Source organism: Cynocephalus volans, chromosome 14, assembly GCF_027409185.1.
Source record: "Cynocephalus volans isolate mCynVol1 chromosome 14, mCynVol1.pri, whole genome shotgun sequence".
Taxonomy (NCBI): domain Eukaryota; kingdom Metazoa; phylum Chordata; class Mammalia; order Dermoptera; family Cynocephalidae; genus Cynocephalus; species Cynocephalus volans.
In genome coordinates, this window is record NC_084473.1 from 51,449,419 (window position 1) to 51,468,172 (window position 18,754).

The window sequence follows — 18,754 nt, forward strand, 5'->3', positions numbered from 1 at the left end:
CCTTTTTCACAGATCATTTTATAGTTTTTGTTAAACAATACTTGGAGAGAATATTTTAACACTCAACATACTAGTCTTATCAAATCCACTATTTCAGTAAACACAAGCTCATAACATTTGAGGTAATAATAATCCTGAGTTAATTGATAAGAATCGATCAATCCATATATGCTGATTATTAGAGGAAAAAATATACCATTGTCATTTCACAACAATGCATAATCTTCCTGGATTAATGAGAAGGAACATGACCCAGAGCAAGAATGCCTCAGTGTGTAGTGAAAGTGTATGGGTGTTAAGAACAGTGCTCTAGGGTTTTCTACAATTTGGAAGAGAGTATTTGGTATGGAATAACTTAAGAAGATATTTTAAGCATGACCCCAAAGGACAGAAGCAAACCGTGGAATGTAGAGGTCACTGAGAGTGCTAAAACTAGGAAGGCGAGATGATGAGAATGAAGACATATCCTTTGACCTTGGCACTTGCATGGTCTTCTTTGCATAACTTTCAAATCCATGCCTTCAGCCTTAACCTCTCTCCAGAGCACCAGACTGAAATTTCCAACCCCTTGCTAGACATCTGAAGCTGCTTAAAACTCAACATATCCTGTGTGGATGAAACGAATATGGGATAGAGGTGTTACTTACCTGTATGTAGATGTGTAGGATCCTCAATGTCAACTCAGCTAGATGCCTGTGGGGGGTTAAATATGATCACGTGTGAAAAGCTTGTGGAACAGGAGCTGGCAAACAGGATTCCCATTTCATTTGGGGTTAAGGAGCTAAAATAGTTTCCCTTTATGTCCTGTTTCCTTTAGTTACTTAGCCCTGGACATTAATTTCTGCTCTTTAAACATTTCTCAGAGTTGTATTTTTTTTATTGTTTTTTATTGAAACAAAATTGATTGTACATATCTGTGGGGTGCAGAGATGAATATCAATACCTGTGTGCAATATGTGATGCTCGAATCAGGATAATTGGTATATTCAACATTAGGCAATGTAATCGTTTTTTGTGGCCCTTTACTAATTCCTCCCTTACCCTCACTCCCTCCCCCTTTCCCACCTCTGTAACCTCAGTTTGTTCTCTCCTTTTAAAAATATGGAATGCTTCATGAATTTGCATATCATCTTCACATAGGGGCCATGCTAATTTTCTCTTTATCATTCCAATTTTAATATGTATGTGGCTGAAGCGAGCACTGTATATTTAAAGATAGCCAGAAAAGAGGATATTGAATGTTATAACCACAAAGAAATGATAAATGTTTAGGTGACAGATATGCTAACTATTCTGATTAGATCATTATACACTGTATGTATTGAAACAAATCGTACCCCATAAACATATACAATGAAAAAAAATTAAGTTTCTCAGAGTTGAAAGTCATTTCTACAACATGTCTGAGAATATGAAGGAAAGTGGGCGAGGTCAGTGAGGGTGCTGAACTGATGCTTATGAATGAATTGCTGTCATTGGAGAGATACTTGTTTGAAAACGGGAGTTTATTCATGCTTGACTCCCCACTGTGATGTCAGGGATTGAAGAGGACCTAACTCCATGCCCCAACGCTGAGGAGGACAAACTTGTCTCTTTTGCGGAATAACAGAAAGTAGATGAAGCTCTGCTTCCCCGTGAAACCATTTATGCTGAACTAAAATACAAAGGAAAGTCAGCGACCTTGAATTAGGCTTGTTTGCAGTGTTTTCAGCTTTCAGGTTTTTTCCGAACAAACTATTGTCAGGAATCTAATAAGCAATTTTTCAAAACCAGTGTCACAAACCTGGTTATTGTTTTGTACCTAAGTTGGTTAGAAAAGTGTGAGGCCCTATGAATTAAAATGTTATGCCATCACTTCTCAGAATGGCACTTTTAAAAATTGGATTTTGATCTTCTGGATAATTTTAAATAAAATTTTTAGGAGCTATTAATATCAAGTACAAATGGTATTTTTTATGATCTCTGTCTGCAGAGTTGTAACAGGAATTATGTGGGTGAAGGATGCCTGTATCGTTTTATATATTCTTTTATCCATCTTCCTCTTATTCAGATATCTAGAGCTATGTATGTTTACTTATTTACTTAAAAGTATTCATTAGATGCCAGGCACTGTGCTGTTCTAGGTGTCATCAATGGCAAAAATGGTCTAAAATCCTTGCCCTCTTGTAACTAGCATTCTTTTTTTATTTTTTTTATTTTTTATTTTTTATTTTTTTTTAAATTTTATTTTGTCGATATACATTGTAGCTGATTAATGCTCCCCGTCACCAAAACCTCCCTCCCTTCTCCCTCCCCCCCTCCCTCCCAACAATGTCCTTTCTGTTTGTTTGTTGTATCAACTTCAAATAATTGTGGTTGTTATATCTTCTTCCCCCACCCCCCCGGTTTGTGTGTGTGTGTGTGTATGTGTGTGTGTGAATTTATATATTAATTTTTAGCTCCCACCAATAAGTGAGAACATGTGGTACTTCTCTTTCTGTGCCTGACTTGTTTCACTTAATATAATTCTCTCAAGGTCCATCCATGTTGTTGCAAATGGCAGTATTTCATTCGTTTTTATAGCTGAGTAGTATTCCATTGTGTAGATGTACCACATTTTCCGTATCCACTCATCTGATGATGGACATTTGGGCTGGTTCCAACTCTTGGCTATTGTAAAGAGTGCTGCGATGAACATTGGGGAACAGGTATACCTTTGACTTGATGATTTCCATTCCTCTGGGTATATTCCCAACAGTGGGATGGCTGGGTCGTATGGTAGATCTATTTGCAATTGTTTAAGGAACCTCCATACCATTTTCCATAGAGGCTGCACCATTTTGCAGTCCCACCAACAATGTATGAGAGTTCCTTTTTCTCCGCAGCCTCGCCAGCATTTATCGTTCATAGTCTTTTGGATTTTAGCCATCCTAACTGGGGTTAGATGGTATCTCAATGTGGTTTTGATTTGCATTTCCCGGATGCTGAGTGATGTTGAGCATTTTTGCATATGTCTGTTGGCCATTCGTATATCTTCCTTAGAGAAATGCCTACTTAGCTCTTTTGCCCATTTTTTAATTGGGTTGCTTGTTTTCTTCTTGTAAAGTTGTTTGAGTTCCTTATATATTCTGGATTTTAATCCTTTGTCAGATGTATATTTTGCAAATATTTTCTCCCACTCTGTTGGTTGTCTTTTAACTCTTTTAATTGTTTCTTTTGCTGTGCAGAAGCTTTTTAGTTTGATATAATCCCATTTGTTTATTTTTCCTTTGGTTGCCCGTGCTTTTGGGGTCGTATTCATGAAGTCTGTGCCCAGTCCTATTTCCTGAAGTGTTTCCCCTATGTTTTCTTTAAGAAGTTTTATTGTCTCAGGGTGTATATTTAAATCCTTAATCCATTTTGAGTTGATTTTAGTATACGGTGAGAGGTATGGATCTAGTTTCATTCTCCTGCATATCAATATCCAGTTATCCCAGCACCACTTGCTGAAGAGGCAATCCCTTCCCCAGTGAATAGGCTTGGTGCCTTTGTCAAAGATCAGATGGCAGTAAGTGTGTGGGTTGATTTCTGGATTCTCTATTCTATTCCATTGGTCAGTGTGTCTGTTTTTATGCCAGTACCATACTGTTTTGGTTATTATAGCTTTGTAGTATAGCTTAAAGTCAGGTAGTGTTATGCCTCCAGCTTTATTTTTTTTGCTCAGCATTGCTTTGGCTATTCGTGGCCTTTTATTGTTTCATATAAATGTCTGAATAGTTTTTTCCATTTCTGAGAAAAATGTCTTTGGAATTTTGGTGGGGATTGCATTGAATTTGTATATCACTTTGGGTAGTATGGACATTTTCACTATGTTGATTCTTCCAATCCAAGAGCATGGAATATCTTTCCATCTTCTTGTATCCTCTCTAATTTCTCTCAGCAGTGGTTTGTAGTTCTCATTATAGAGATTTTTCACCTCCTTGGTTAACTCAATTCCTAAGTATTTTATTTTTTTGGTGGCTATTGTAAATGGGCAGGCTTTCTTGATTTCTCCTTCTGCATGTTCACTATTGGAGAAAAGAAATGCTACTGATTTTTGTGTGTTGATTTTGTATCCTGCTACTGTGCTGAAATCATTTATCAATTCCAAGAGTTTTTTTGTAGAGGTTTTAGGCTGTTCGATATATAGGATCATGTCATCTGCAAACAGGGACAGTTTGACTTCATCTTTTCCAATCTGGATGCCCTTTATTTCCTTCTCTTCTCTGATTGCTCTGGCTAGTACTTCCAACACTATGTTGAATAGGAGTGGTGAGAGTGGGCATCCTTGTCTAGTGCCTTTTCTTAAAGGAAAAGCTTTCAGCTTTTCCCCTTTCAGGATGATATTGGCAGTGGGTTTGTCATATATGGCTTTAATTATGTTGAGATACTTTCCCTCTATACCTAACTTATAGAGGGTCTTTGTCATGAATGAGTGCTGAACTTTATCAAATGCTTTTTCAGCATCTATAGAGATGATCATATGGTCCTTGTGTTTGAGTTTATTAATATGGTGTATCACATTTATTGATTTGCGTATGTTGAACCAACATTGCATCCCTGGGATGAATCCCACTTGATCGTGATGAATAATTTTTCGTATGTGTTGCTGTATTCTGTTTGCTAGTATTTTAGTGAGGATTTTTGCATCTATATTCATCAAGGATATCGGCCTGTAGTTTTCTTTTTGGGTTATATCTTTACCTGGTTTTGGTATCAGGATGATGTTTGCTTCATAGAATGAGTTTGGGAGATTTGCGTCCGTTTCAATCTTTTGGAATAGTTTGTAATGAATCGGTGTCAATTCCTCTTTGAATGTTTGGTAAAATTCTGCTGTGAATCCATCTGGTCCTGGGCTTTTCTTTGTTGGGAGCCTTCTGATAACAGCTTCAATCTCCTTTATTGTTATTGGTCTGTTCAAATTTTCTACGTCTTCACGGTTCAGTTTTGGGAGCTTGTGTGTGTCCAGAAATTTATCCATTTCCTCCAGATTTTCAAATTTGTTGGCGTATAGTTGTTTATAGTAGTCTCGAATGATTCCTTGTATTTCAGATGAATCAGTTGTAATATCGCCTTTTTCATTTCTAATTTTTGTTATTTGAGTCTTCTCTCTTCTTTTTTTTGTTAGCCATGCTAATGGTTTGTCAATTTTATTTATCTTTTCAAAAAACCAACTTTTTGATTCGTTGATCTTTTGAATTGTTTTTTGGTTTTCAATTTCATTCAGTTCTGCTCTGATCTTAATGATTTCTTTCCGTCTGCTAACTTTAGGATTGGATTGTTCTTGTTTTTCTAGTTCTTTAAGGTGAAGTGTTAGGTTGTTCACTTGCCATCTTTCCATTCTTCTGAAGTGAGCATTTAATGCAATAAATTTTCCCCTCAATACTGCTTTTGCAGTATCCCACAGGTTTTGGTATGATGTATCATTGTTTTCATTAGTTTCAATAAACTTTTTGATTTCCTGCTTGATTTCTTCTTGGACCCATATGTCATTAAGTAGAATGCTGTTTAATTTCCATGTGTTTGTATAGTTTCCAGAGTTTTGTTTGTTATTAATTTCTAGTTTTAATCCATTGTGGTCTGAGAAGATACATGGGATAATTCCAATTTTTTTGAATTTATTGAGACTTGATTTGTGACCTAATATGTGATCTATCCTGGAGAATGATCCATGTGCTGATGAGAAGAATGAATATTCTGAGGTTGTTGGGTGGAATGTTCTGTAGATATCTGCCAATTCCAATTGGTCTAGAGTCTTGTTTAGATCTTGTGTTTCTCTACTGATTCTTTGCCTAGATGATCTGTCTAATATTGACAGTGGAGTGTTCAGGTCCCCTGCTATTATGGTATTAGTGTCTATTTCCTTCTTTAGGTCTAATAGAGTTTGTTTTATAAATCTGGCTGCTCCAACATTGGGTGCGTACATATTTATGATTGTTATGTCTTCTTGATGGATCAGTCCTTTTATCATTAAGTAGTGTCCCTCATTGTCTCTTTTTATGGTTTTTAGTTTAAAGTCTATTTTGTCAGATATAAGAATAGCCACTCCAGCTCGTTTTTCTTTTCTGTTTGCATGGTAAATCTTTTTCCATCCTTTCACTCTTAGTCTGTGTGAATCTTTATGGGTGAGGTGGGTCTCTTGTAGGCAGCATATAGTTGGGTCCTGCTTTTTGATCCAGTCAGCCAGTCTGTGTCTTTTAATTGGGGAACTTAAGCCTTTAACATTAAGAGTTGTTATTGAAAGGTGTTGATTTATTCCTAGCATTTTATTGGTTGTTTGGTTGTCTTAGGTGTCTTTTGTTCCTTGCTTTCTGATTTACTGTTTGGTTTCTTTGTTTGTTGGTTCCTTAGGTTGTAGATAGTGTTTTTGTTAGCTTGTTTTCTCTTCATGAATGCCATTTTTATTGTACTAGCGGGTTTAGATTTTTCTTAGGTTTTTATGGCAGTGGTAGTTATTTTTCAGGAACCAAACCCAGTACTCCCTTGAGGATTTCTTGTAAGGGTGGTCTTGTGGTAGTGAACTCCCGCAGTTTTTGTTTGTCTGAGAAATATACTATTTGCGCCTCATTTCGGAAGGATAGCCTTGCAGGGTAGAGTATTCTTGGCTGGCAATCTTTGTCTTTTAGTATTTTGAAAATATCATCCCATTCCTTTCTAGCTTTTAGGGTTTGTGATGAAAAGTCTGATGTTAACCTGATTGGGGCTCCCTTATAGGTGATTTGACGCTTCTCTCTTGCAGCTTTTAAGATTCTCTCTTTGTCTCTGAGTTTTGCCAATTTGACTATGACATGTCTTGGAGAAGGCCTTTTTGGGTTGAATACGTTTGGAGATCGTTGAGCTTCCTGGATCTGAAGATCTGTGATTTTTCCTATACCTGGGAAGTTTTCTGCCACTATTTTGTTGAATATGTTTTCAATGGAATCTCCATTTTCCTCCCCTTCTGGAATACCCATGACTCGGATATTTGAGCGCTTGAGGTTGTCTGATATCTCTCTCAGATTTTCTTCCATGTCCTTGATTCTTTTTTCTTTCTTTTTGTCTGCTTGTGTTATTTCAAACAGCCCATCTTCAAGTTCAGAGGTTCTCTCTTCAACTTCGACAAGCCTGCTGGTTAAACTCTCCGTTGTGTTTTTTATTTCGCTGAATAACTTCTTCAGTTCAGCAAGTTCTGCTACATTTTTTTTCAGGACATTGATTTCCTTGTATATTTCCTCTTTCAGATCCTGTATACTTTTCCTCATTTCATCATGATGTCTAGCTGAGTTTTCTTGTATCTCATTCAGTTTCCTTAGAATTATCACTCGAAATTCCTTGTCAGTCATTTCAAGGGCTTCTTGTTCTATAGGATCTTGAGTATGAGATTTATTAACTTTTGGTGGTGTACTTTCTTGATTTTTTGTATTTCTGGTGTCTTTTTTTTGGTGTTTATTCATTGTGGCAGGGGGTTTCACAGTCCACCGGTTTGAGACTAATGACTAACTAGGATGTTGCTGTGGTTGCCAATTTGGTATGGCTCCCGCCGTGACTGCTCAGTTGGCCTCTAGTGTCTTGTGTGTGTGGTTGCCTCGGGTCTTGGGCTTCTCCGGGGATCCACCTTTCTGGTCAGCTTGTACTCTGCTGGGCTGGTGTATCACGTACCACAGGGTGTGTGATCTCTGTTGAGCTTTCACTTTCTGTACAGGACTTCTCCCCGTTCCGTGTGCTCTGGCCCAGGCTGTTAGATCGTGCAGTGGCGACCCCACAGGGTGTGTGGTTTCTGTCGAGTCTCCGCCTCCCTGGCCGCACGTCTCCCCCCTCTGTGCACACTGTGCTGGGCTGAGGCGTGTCTTCTGCACCCCTCTCTATCAGCTGGGCCTTCAAGACCCTGCTCAGCACCGCCTCGCCCAGGAAGTCTACCAGGTTTCTGCTAGGCACAGACGACCGGTCTCTCTGGGTGCCTTTGTAGCACTGTGTAGATCTTTCTTGGGTCTTGTTCACCTTTGTATCCCCCCGGTATAAACCGAGCCTAGTGCCCGCCTGCAGCCTGCTCTCCGGCAGGTTCAAGCGGACCTGGGAACTCTCCTACCACACTATTCCCAACCAGAAATTCGTTAGGCTTTTTTCCAAACTGGTGGTCGCAGAGATGGTATCTGCCTCCCAGTAACAGGAAGTTTACCGGGGCGGGAGTCCAGGGTGTGGTTGAGTGACAGTCGGCCCGCCCGTACTTCCTAGCCCTCCCAACACTGGTCGGGACGCCCCACACCCCCAGCCCCGCCAGAGAACCGCGGAGGGAGTGGGAGAGGAGGCCGGCCTGCAGGTTCCGGAAAGCCCCGCGCCAGGCCAAGCAAATGGGCTCAGTGATGGCCGAGCAGGGCGGAGCTGCCCGCACCTGGGAAAATGGAGGCAGCACAGGGGCAGTGAGTGGCCTGGTGGTGCAGGCGGGAGCCGCGTGGGCATCTACCCCCCGAACAGAGCTGTGCCAGGGATCACTCACAGTGCTGTGCCAGGTCGGGCGCTCGCTCTGTCTCTGGTTTGTTGCCTTCCGTGTTCTCGGCGCTGCCGCCTCGGGCTGTTCAGTCGCGGCGCCGCTCGGGCGCTCCCAGGAATCTTCTTTAATGCCGGCCTGAAACCTCGAATCCTGAATAGGGCAGCTGGCCGCCTTCAGTGCGGCCCCAGCCTCCGGGATCCTGGCTGCATCCACAGCAGCCCTGGCGCCGTGTTCCCTGTTTCAAGACTCACTTTTGCAGCTAAGAATCAGTTCTTTTCCTGCTCCACACTTCAAAGCTGTTGCCTGTAAATGAGGCAGCCTCTCCTGCCGGGGGCAAAGTGGCGTTGAGCCCCCACGACCGGCCAGCAGCAGCAGTCCTCCCTTAAGAGATGGCCAGAGGAAGGTCCACAAGTTTCCCGACTGCCTGAGGCCCAGTGGCCACCTTTTCCACCTCAGCTACTCCGCGCCAGCCGCCGCAGCCGCCGCCATCTTGAAACTCCTGACAAGATCTCCATTTTGAGAGTAGTGTAACTAGCATTCTTTAAAAAAAGCTGATGCTCCCAGTATGAGGAATAATGAGAAAAAGATAATCTCAGTTTTGTTTTCCACACCTAAAAATCACAATAAGTAATTTGTCAGATTCTTCTAGGGGTGTGAATTTTTTTCACTTGGTAATAGTTTTAGTTGTTTTGTAAAGAGCCTTGTCACTTACAGTTACTCTTTGAGTACTTGGTGTGTCTCAGACCCTGTGCTAGGTGTTTACATTTACCCCCTTTGGCAAATGAAACTGCAATTGTCTCTCCACTCAGTGGAAACACATACTCTTACACCAATGGAATCTCAAAGATTTAATTAGTCATTTATGCTAAGTTCACAGTGATAGTTCCACAGTGATAGAATCCAAACTGTTCAGAATTGAGGGTGGTGGACAAGAGTCCAGCGTGGACTTCCAGTTCTGGAAACCTGGGAGACTGAGGTGACGCAGGCATACACCTTCCCACCCTCCCTGCTCCTCTCCAAACACACAGAAATGCTGGATAAAACATAACAGCCCATGTAAAGACAGAAAACTGGAAAGGGAGGGAAAGAAGGAAGAGGAAGAAAATGGAAACAAAGAGGAGGAGAGGACTAGTAACTGAGAGCAAGGTAGAAACCAAAGCTATAAGTGCAAGGTGCCCTTTTGTGGTATCCATAGTTCCCAGATGGCCAGGGATGGCCTTGGAAGCAAGTTTCATGAGCATAAATGATCTGATCAAGGTTAACTAAGCCAGTCAATTAGATATGCAAACCTGGCTTTATTAGAAAGAGTGGTGCTTCAGTTTAACCTAATGCTCAGCCTGAGAAGTCAACGTAGTTGAGGGGATGGGGTTTGAGGGTGGCAATAAAACATTGGGCTCTCTTCCAGGTTTTATCTTTGCCTCATACCTTCATCAAGCCACTCCAGACCCTCCCCCAGCAGTTCCAAGCCCTCAGTTACTATTTGGGTTTAATCAATAACATTAGGCACCAATTGGAGTGATTATATTAAAGTTGTCATTGTCAATGCTTTAGAGAATACCTTGCATTTTGACCCAGCTGGTTAGAGAATTGATAAGTCAAAGGTTAACTGTGCGTGATTGTAGTACCCAAACAACTTTAAGATTGTTGTACCCGAACAACTTTAAGATTGTCGTTTTAATGCACTTCCACAAGGTTATGCAACTTGGTAATTTTAAAAGATCAAAAGTGGCCTCTTTTCCATTTCAGTGACCATCCACATGGAGAAGATACTTCCATGGTTCTTCTCATCTTGGAGTCTTATAATGTCGTGGATGCAAAATATAGCTGGTCACTATTCTGTGATTCTGACTCTCTACTCACATATGGAGCATCATCTGAAATGTTTGACAGAACATTCTGCGGAAACAGAAATGATGAAATCACTTTGAATTCAACAGTAGAATGATAGGCTGTTTAATACAGCCTTGAAATCTTGTAGCTTAGCTGTTGTGCTGTAAGCTTGCCTTCCACCTTCCACCTTCCACCTTCCAAATCTCTTGATAGATAATGTAAACTAGCAAATTAAGACTTACCCTGAAAATGACTTCATGCTACTCTACAGTTGAGGTAGACTATGCCAAGACTGGAACAGAGGTAGTAACATTTTGCCATCTGGTAAAGCTGCTCGACCAGATGGATTCACTAATGACTTCTCTAAAGTATTTAATCAGACCTTACTGAAACACACGACTGGCATATTTAATTATCCTAAATTAACAGGACTTCTGCCAGATATAACCCTCAATGCTTGAGTCATGCTCTTTGCTTGAAGAGGGAAGGAAGAGATGAATAGTTTCAGAAAGCTGGGTTTCGCATAGACCCTTCTCATTAGCGAAACTTCTCATTAGCAAATTGTTGGGTTACAGTCTTAGGCAGTATTTCTCCTTTTTCAAAGAATGCAGTGTAAGACGAGCCATGCTGATCAAATTCATTTTATCAGTAACAATTATACTGATGAGAACATCTGGGACTTGATAAACTTGATATAGTCATCAGGACTCCCTTCCTACTTCCTGCCTGTGGAAGACTTCTAAAGCACCAGATGCCTTCTTTGTTATCATGTGTAAGTTAATTTTCATTTCTCTAGGATCACTTTTTGTTATTTGTTTTAATTTTTATATTTGTATCAAAGCAATATAGACACAAAATATTACAGAGAGCTTTATAATAAGCTGCCCCTGCTCTACCCTTTCCCACCCTAATATACTTTTCAAAGGAACACTTTCAATTCTTATGACTGTTCTTTCTGGTGGTTACTTCCACATCTCAAAACACCATGACTAATGGCTGTTTCCTTTTTTTTTTTTTTTTTTTTTCAATTTTTCAATTTTTAATTTTATCATTACATAATATAAATATTTTTTTTGGTCCTTTACCAAGTTCCCCCTAATCCTCCCTTCCCCTTTCACACCTCTGTTGGCTTTAGTTCCATTTTCTCCTTTTGAAAGTTCAAGGAATTATTGTGATTGTTGTATCTTCCTTTGTTTTGTTTTTATTTTTTCTGCTCTCACTTATGAATGAGGACATGTGGTATTTCTCTTTCTGTACCTGGCTTATTTCACTTAACACAATTTTCTATAAGTTCATCCATGTTGCTGCAAATGGCAGAATTTCATTCCTTTTTATGGCAGAGTAGTATTCCATTGTGTATAATACCACATTTTCCTTATCTGGTTGTCTGTCAATGGACGTTTAGGTTGTTTCCAACTCTTAGCTATTGTAAATAGAGCTGTGATAAACATGGGAGTGCAGGTGTCCCTTTGACATGATGATTTTCATTCCTTTGGGTATACAACCAGCAGTAGGATTGCTGGATCATATGGCAATTCCATCTGTAGTTTGAGGCATCTCCATACTGTTTTCCATAATGGCTGCACTAATTTACAGTCCCCCTGAGAGTGCAGGAGCATTCCACTTTCTCTGCATCCTCACCAGCATTTGTTATTCTCTGTCTTTTTGATACTGGTCAGTCTAACTGGCATGAAATGATATCTCAGTGTGCTTTGATTTGCATTTCCCTGATGCTTAGTGATGTTGAGCATTTTTTCATGTCTATTGGCTATCTGTGTGTCTTTCTTTAAGAAATGTCTGTTCAGGTCCTTTGCCCATTTTAATCAGGTTGCTTGTTTTATTTACTTCTAAGTTGTTTGAGTTCCTTGTATATTCGGGATACTAATTTTTTGTCAGAGGCATAGTTTGCAAATTTTATCCCATTCTGTAGGCCTTCCCCCCCACCTCCTGCCACTCTATTAGCTGTTTCTTTTGCTGTGCAGAAGCTTTTAAGTTTAGTATAATCTCTTTTTATTTTTTCTTTTGCTGTTCTTTTGGCGGTCTTGTTCATAAAGTATTTGCCCAGTGCTACTTCCTGAAATGTTACCCCTATATTTTCTTTTAGTAGTTTTATAGTTTCCAATCTATATTAGTCAGAGTTCTCCAGAGAGACAGAATCAATAGGATATGTTATAATTATATGAGAGAGATTTATTAGGGGAATTAGCTCATGCGACTATGAAGAAAAGTCCCACAATAGGCTGTCTATAAACTAGACGCAGGTACTGTGGCTCAGTCCAAGTCCAAAGGCCTCAAAACACAGGGAAGCTGATGGTGTCGTTGGTGTAAGTCCTGGAACCCAAAAGCTGAAGAGTCTCAAGCTCCGATGTCCACAGACAGGAGAGAATAGTGTATCCCAGCTCCAGTGGATTGAAAGAGAGCTTCACCTCTTTCCTCTGTCTTTTGTTCTCTCCAGACCCCCAGCAGATTGGATGGTTTCCATCCACATTGAGGATGGGTCTTTCATACCCAGGCCACTCAGACTCTCATAATAATCTCTGGAAACACCCTCATGGACACACCTGAAAAGATAGCTTTACCAGGTTTCTCACATTCCTTCATCTAACCAAGTTGACACCTAGAATTAACTTTCACAGGGTCTTATATAAGTCTTTAATCCATTTTGGATTGATTTTGGTATATGGAGAGAGGTATGAGTCTAATTTCATTCTTCTACATATGGATGTCCAGTTTTCCTGGGAATGAGAGGGGTGCCATGGGCCTCAACCCCACCCCTCCTTCCTCCTTCTCCCACCCTATTTCCTTCCCTTTTCCCCTCTACCCCTTCCCCTCCTCCCCAACTGCTCTGCAACATCATGGAATGTAAAAATAAATTTTAAAATTCTGTATACTCAATCAATTCTCATAGAATGCTTTCTTTTTTTTTTTTTTTTTTTTTTTTTTTTGCTAAACTCTTGTATCTGTGGTCAACCTCTGGTTGCAGTTCAACCATAATTTGACAAAATCAGATGAGGAATAAATGCTTGATTATTATCTGGTTCAGAAAAGAAGTCACTTGCGTCATTGACAAACAAGCATAGTTCCAACCTTCCTGTTGGTTAACAGTTTCGTTTACATTAATAAGACAAAAGTGAAACAAGGATGTATATTAAAACTTTAATCATTTGCCAATGATGTGAGCAACTTTTGCTGAACTGGATAATGGTTTTTGAATACTTAAAGAATATTTTTCAGTTTTTTGTGTTATTCACAATGTAACAGCTACAGACTTACACACTTAAGTTTATTCTGCATTATTAATATTTTATCCTGTCTCTTTAGTCTAGACATTCAACAAAACAATAAATCAAGCCCTGATTTGTAGTGTTTGTTGATTTCCATGATGTAAATACTCCCACCATGGCTGATTTCAAGCCACCAATATGACATCTTTGAAAATGGAGCTGGAAGAGATGTGCAGTAACATAACATTTTATAGTATTTCTAACACATAGATAGGATAGCATAAATAACCTCAAGACAATAGACAGTAGTAAACTGTAGTAAAGTAATTATGCAGTGATGAGTTTTGAGTACATAGTACAGTCGTCCTTTGGTATCCTTGTGGGATTGGTTCCAGCGTGAGTGTGCTCTGCCACAATGGATACCAAAACCCAAGGATGCTCAAGTCCCTAATATAAAATGGTATAGTGGTCTTTACATGTAACCTATGTACATCCTCCCATTTACTTTCAATCATCTCTAGATTACTTATAATACCTAATATAATGTAAATGCTATGTAAATAATTATTATACTGTATTATTTTTTACTTGCATTATTTTTTACTGTCCCACCCCCCAGATATCTTTGATACATGGTTGGTTGAATCTGCAGATGTAGAACTCGTGGATATGGGTGGCCTACTGTATATAAATTACTTAATTATAAATTTATATAATTTTTAACAGTGGCTCTGTTTAACACTTGGTTCACAGAGTTGCTAAATTTAACCAACAGTTCGTGTTGGACAGTCCAAGCTGGCTTCAGCCATGCCACTACATGCTTTGATCCCAGGCAGCCAGACCACTGTGCTCTTAACCACTCTTTTATGTGGTATGAAGGTATTGCTAGAATATAGTTCCCTATTGATGCAAGTATGTCATACAGGTATGGCAACAGTCAACATGCAAGATATTACACTTGTTTATTTTTCTAAATCACATTAATTCTCATTAGATGGTACCACTCCTCAGCTTTGTTGATAAGTCCCAATTTGAGGGACCCCTGTTCAACCATGTATTATACAGGTACCCTTGGGCTTACACAGTTCAGGAAAATGGCAATGGATCTTGGTGGTCTGTTTACATTTCTGTTGTTCCCACTTGTGCTGCCCAGGCCCACCTGGAAGGCTGGGCCCTCTCCATGCTTCAGATGAGATCATAGTTGCAATGGTGGTACTCCAGTGTTACAGCACATCTCTGGGGACCAGCCAGAACTGGAGCACAGCCATCCCTATCTGAGGCTCCACTACTTCCAGGCCACTGTGTTCAAATCAAGGCTTCCTTTACCTTTTCTGCCTTGAAGATAAGTGTCCACTGAGGTTGAGTCACTCCCCTTTCAACTCACAAAGCAGCAGCCTACCCCTTCTGCTCTCAGACGATCAAGTCTAATGACCCTGATGCACCTATGCCTCCAACTTCTCTCAGGGTTATCTTCAGGGAAGGGAGGAAGAAGCCTTCTTTGCTTTCCTGTTGAGAACATTAAGAAAAAACTAAACTAACATATACAATTATTACTGAGAGAGTCACTGAAACAGCCTGGGCAAAAATGAAATGAGGGTTTAAAAAGTAAAGTCACAATCATGAACATTTTTTAAATGCTGCACTTGAAACAAGTATTCAAATATAATTTTTTGCCTCAAGGAATCAGGAATGATTAGTGTTCATTAGTGGTTTTTGTCTTACCTCATAAGCAAGGCTACCTCTTTCCACGACCCTATTAATTCTCCTCTTCTCCCCTATACAACATATTTGGAAACCTTCTTGATTTCATTTGACATCAGCATGATATGCTTTTGCCCTCCTGGCATGCTAGAGAAACAAATCAATTTCTCTTTCCAAATAGGTGGATGAAAGTCCTTCTCTGCAGTGCTTTCTATTGCTATGGTAACAGAAGATGGGATTTCCCAATTGGACTAGATTTATATATACAGAGAAAAGCAGTTCTTTCAAAGCTTGATCCCTTTTTTGTTTCTATGTGTACAATACAATAAATGCAATAAACTGAGTACCAAGGGAAAGATAGAATGGCACCAAACCTCTTTATGTAGGTGTGGAAGGAGACTTCCACTGTATTGAGACCCTTGATGAAAGGGAGTCAATTTTTAAAGTTTTGATATTGTAACATTGCTGTTGTAGCTATAATAATTTTGCAAAATTTGCAAAGCACAAGTTTTCTTCGAAAAGCAAAGAGAAATTGGATTTATGGACTCCCCTGGCAGATAGACTTAAAATATGAGTAGTATCAATACTTGTAGTCACAGAATCACTACACTGTGATATAATAAAGAAGACCATGAGAAGCCCTGGGTAGAACAAATGTTTGGGGAATGGTGATACGCTCCACTTCCATAATTTCCTCTGTGGAAGAACACAATAGTTGTCCATTTCTCATGAAATTTTATCAGAAGCTCAGGCATTCAGGGGAATGATTCTATCACGGCCCCTTAATTGAATATGGAGACCTCATCTTTAATCTGCTGACTGGTCTAAAGGCATTACTGTAGGTGGCTTCTTAGGCTCAGGGCACTCTGTGGAAGAAGCAAAGAGTAATTTTGAAGTATGTAGACAGGGATAGATTTGGTTTTATGTGAGGAAAATTCATACATAAATATACCTGCCACTTAAAATGCTTCTGAACTAAAATCCCACAGATGCTTTGGGATTAGACAAAAGCAGATCCTGCTTAAAAAGACTTCAAGCAATTCTTGAATTCCTTAATGCAGAGATGTGAGAAGGGGGGAATAGATACCTTGATGGTGGTTTAAACGTGCTTGTTAAATAAATCCTTCTGCAACTGTATCATTACCAATACCTTATATTATGCTCTTGCAAATCCAGTGATTAAAGTTTGTGGGGGTTTTCCTCTCCTCTTATGAAGTTTAAAAAGTGCTGTTGAAAATTACAATTAGATAGGAAGAATAAGTTCTGTTCTATTGCACGGTAGGGTGACTAATTATTAACAGTTAAGTTTTGTGTATTACATAATAGCTAGAGGAGAGGCTTTTGAATGTTTTCATTACAAAGAAATGAAAAATGCATGGTGATGGTTACATTAACTACCCTGACCTAATCATTATACAATATTTATATGTATCAAAATATCAGATTGTGCCCCATAAGCATGTACAATTACAATATGTCAAAGTACTTTTTTTAAAATGCTGTTTAAATGATATGACAAATTTAAAATAAAAGTAAATGCCACTTGGCCATGCCCTGGAAGAGATACATTAGTGCTATCAGTTTGTCACCCAGATGAAAAGGGTGGAGTTCCTGGGAAGCTGATGGGAAAGTAACAAATGGTAAAGTGAATTAAGGTTGTTCTCTGTTCTTGCTGTTCTTGACATGGACATGAATAAATAGTAACGTTATGTGTCACTCTGAGCAAACATGTTGCATGCAAAAGCTGGAGAAGTGAGGTCAGAGACTCAACTTATAAAAGGAGAAATAGCTGACTTTGTTAATGTTCTCGAATGGAAAAGGAGGAACCTGGAGAAATGGGTACCATGGGCTGACACAAAACAATTTAAAGAACCACATAAAGTAACTTCTGGCAAGAAAAAAAAAATTCAAATGGGAACTTTTTAATGTGATAAATGCATGGCTTTAGAATGAATGAAAAGAACAATAATAATCAGCATAAAAAAATCTTAAGATAGCCTTTTTGTTTGTTTTCTCTTCATGAATGCCATTTTTATTATACTAGTGGGTTTTGATTTTTCTTGGGTTTTTATGGCAGTGGTAGTTATTTCTTCTCATCAGCACATGGTTCATTCTCCAGGATGGATCACATATTAGGTCACAAATCAAGTCTCAACAAATTCAAAAAAATTGGAATTCTCCCATGTATTTTCTCAGACCACAATGGATTAAAATTAGAAATCAATAACAAATGAAATTCTGGAAACTATACAAACACATGGAAATTAAGCAGCATTTTACTTAATGACATATGAGTCCAAGAAGAAATCAAGCAGGAAATCAAAAAATTTATTGAAACTAATGAAAATAATGATACATCATACCAAAACCTGTGGGATACTGCAAAAGCAGTACTAAGAGGGAAATTTATCACATTGAATGCTTACTTCAGAAGAATGGAAAGATGGCAAGAGAACAACCTAACACTTCACCTTAAAGAACTGGAAAAACAAGAACAATCCAAACCCAAAGTTAGCAGACAGAAAGAAATCATTAAGATCAGAGCAGAACTTGATGAAATTGAAACCCAAAAAACAATATAAAAGATCAATGAATCAAAAAGTTGGTTTTTTGAGAAGATAAATAAAATTGACAAACCATTAGCATGGCTAACAAAAAAAAGGAGAGAAGATCCAAATAACAAAAATTAGAAATGAAAAAGGTGATACTACAACTGATACATGTGAAATACAAGGAATCATTCGAGAATAACATAAACAACTATATGCCAACAAATTTGAAAATCTGGAGGAAATGGATAAATTTCTGGACACACACAAGCTCCCAAAACTGAGCCAAGAAGATGTAGAAAATCTGAACAGACCAATAACAATAAAGGAGATTGAAGCTGTTATCAGAAGGCTCCCAACAAAGAAAAGCCCAGGACCAGATGGATTCACAGCAGAATTTTACCAAACATTCAAAGAGGAATTGACACCGATTCTTTACAAACTATTCCAAAAGATTGAAACAGACGCAAATCTCCCAAACTCATTCTATGAAGCAAACATCATCCTGATACCAAAACCAGGTAAAGATATAACCAAAAAAGAAAAGTACAGGCCGATATCCTTGATGAATATAGATGCAAAAATCCTCACTAAAATACTATCAAACAGAATACAGCAACACATACATAAAATTATTCACCACGATCAAGTGGGATTCATCCCAGGGATGCAATGTTGGTTCAACATACGCAAATCAATAAATGTGATACACCATATTAATAAAATCAAACACAAGGACCATATGATCATCTCTATAGATGCTGAAAAAGCATTTGATAAAATTCAACATTCATTCATGACAAAGACCCTCTATAAGTTAGGTATAGATGGAAAGTATCTCAACATAATTAAAGCCATATATGATAAACCCACTGCCAATATCATCCTGAATGGGGAAAAGCTGAAAGCTTTTCCTTTAAGAACAGGAACTAGACAAGGATGCCCACTCTCACCACTCCTATTCAACATAGTGTTGGAAGTACTAG

At 38.9% G+C, this 18,754-nt stretch overlaps 1 protein-coding gene and 1 non-coding gene across 2 annotated transcripts in view; one reads left to right on the forward strand and one right to left on the reverse strand.

The window, feature by feature from the left end:
* The window catches only part of EML6 (EMAP like 6), a 264,754-nt gene that overhangs the window by 88,234 nt on the left and 157,766 nt on the right, over window positions 1-18,754 (forward strand). The window lies entirely within an intron of this gene.
* LOC134363522 (U6 spliceosomal RNA) lies at window positions 1,096-1,202 on the reverse strand. The gene has a single exon (XR_010021753.1). It is a non-coding gene; the product is annotated as a U6 spliceosomal RNA (small nuclear RNA).